The sequence below is a fragment of the Penaeus monodon genome, chromosome 15 (assembly GCF_015228065.2).
Source record: "Penaeus monodon isolate SGIC_2016 chromosome 15, NSTDA_Pmon_1, whole genome shotgun sequence".
NCBI lineage: Eukaryota > Metazoa > Arthropoda > Malacostraca > Decapoda > Penaeidae > Penaeus > Penaeus monodon.
Genome location: NC_051400.1, coordinates 11,401,948 through 11,402,755, shown reverse-complemented (window position 1 = coordinate 11,402,755; position 808 = coordinate 11,401,948). Strand labels below are relative to the sequence as shown.

Below are 808 nucleotides of genomic sequence, written 5' to 3'. Positions count from 1 at the left end.
TATCTATCTAGCATAATAACCCCCCTGCCCCGAAAATAAAAAAGAAACCAGAGAAACAACCATCTAGCATAGTTACCCCCTGCCCCTAAGATTCAAAAAAGCAAAGAAAACGCGGCGTGGTCCCCATAAGCTTGGATCAATAACCTCCCAGGCCGCGGTGGCTCCCGAAGAAGCCTTCCATTTGTAGCGGAATCCTAGAAACTCCGGAGAAAACCAATTTCCTTAAAGAGGATGACAGAGGCCGATTCATATCCAGGCCATTGAGTTAGTTCCTCGACGGCGCCCGTAGATAAGGTGATTACACATGGCGAGTCTCAAAAGGAACTGTTCTCCAGTGGCACGTCTGGTTTTCTCAGCGACACTTTAGACAATGTTGAGCTTTTTTTTGTATAAATTCAGGTAAGAGTTTGGTCAAAGTGTCTTTTTAGTGCCTGAATTACGTTTTATTTTTCTTGTTATTTGAATACTGAAAAAGAATTATACATTTCTCTCCGTAGATGACGAAGGGGAAAAAGATAATTATTTTTCTCTCATTCATTTCCTCTGTCAGTCCAAATAAATGAATTTGGATTATTATGCACAAAAGTCCAAATGACCCAATTCAATTCGGTGAAAAGATTTTAACAGCAAAGGGGAAACCGGCGGTTTTTCCTTGAAAGCCATCCTTCGTTCATGTTTTTTTTTCGTTTCTTCGAAGGTAAACGCTCGGGTTAAGATATCTGCAGGGATGCAGCTCCTGTTCGGAAGTCAGTGTTATGTATCTCATGATATGCATACAATTATCAATCCATCCACGTAAACTCCATAC

At 41.0% G+C, this 808-nt stretch overlaps 1 protein-coding gene across 1 annotated transcript in view; it reads right to left on the bottom strand.

The window, feature by feature from the left end:
- The window catches only part of LOC119581742 (potassium channel subfamily T member 2-like), a gene marked incomplete at its 5' end in the record, with an annotated part of 131,052 nt that overhangs the window by 89,616 nt on the left and 40,628 nt on the right, over nt 1-808 (bottom strand).